The following is a 495-nucleotide window of genomic DNA, read 5'->3' on the forward strand; positions in this document are numbered from 1 at the left end:
GTTGCTTCATTCTATCGCTATGTTGCGTTACCTATCACTTGCTCTTCAAGCCTCCCAAATTGCCATGTCAGCCTCTAACCTTTTTTTTCACCCTTCCTAGCAAACCATTGCTTGGCTATGTTACCGCTTTGCTCAGCCCCTCTTATAGCATTGTTAGTTGCAGGTGAAGTTGAAGGTTGCTCCATGATGGACAGGATTATGTTGGGATATCACAATATCTCTTATTTAATTAATGCATCTACATACTTGGTAAAGGGTGGAAGGCTCGGCCTTATGCCTGGTGTTTTGTTCCACTCTTGCCGCCCTAGTTTCCGTCATACCGGTGTTATGTTCCTTGATTTTGCGTTCCTTATGCGGTTGGGTGATTTATGGGACCCCCTTGACAGTTCGCTTTGAATAAAACTCCTCCAGCAAGGCCCAACCTTGCTTTTACATTTGCCTCACCTAGCCTTTTTCCCTTGGGAGTCGCGCTCCCGAGGGTCATCTTTATTTTAT

This window comes from Triticum dicoccoides, chromosome 3B (genome assembly GCF_002162155.2).
Source record: "Triticum dicoccoides isolate Atlit2015 ecotype Zavitan chromosome 3B, WEW_v2.0, whole genome shotgun sequence".
Taxonomy (NCBI): domain Eukaryota; kingdom Viridiplantae; phylum Streptophyta; class Magnoliopsida; order Poales; family Poaceae; genus Triticum; species Triticum dicoccoides.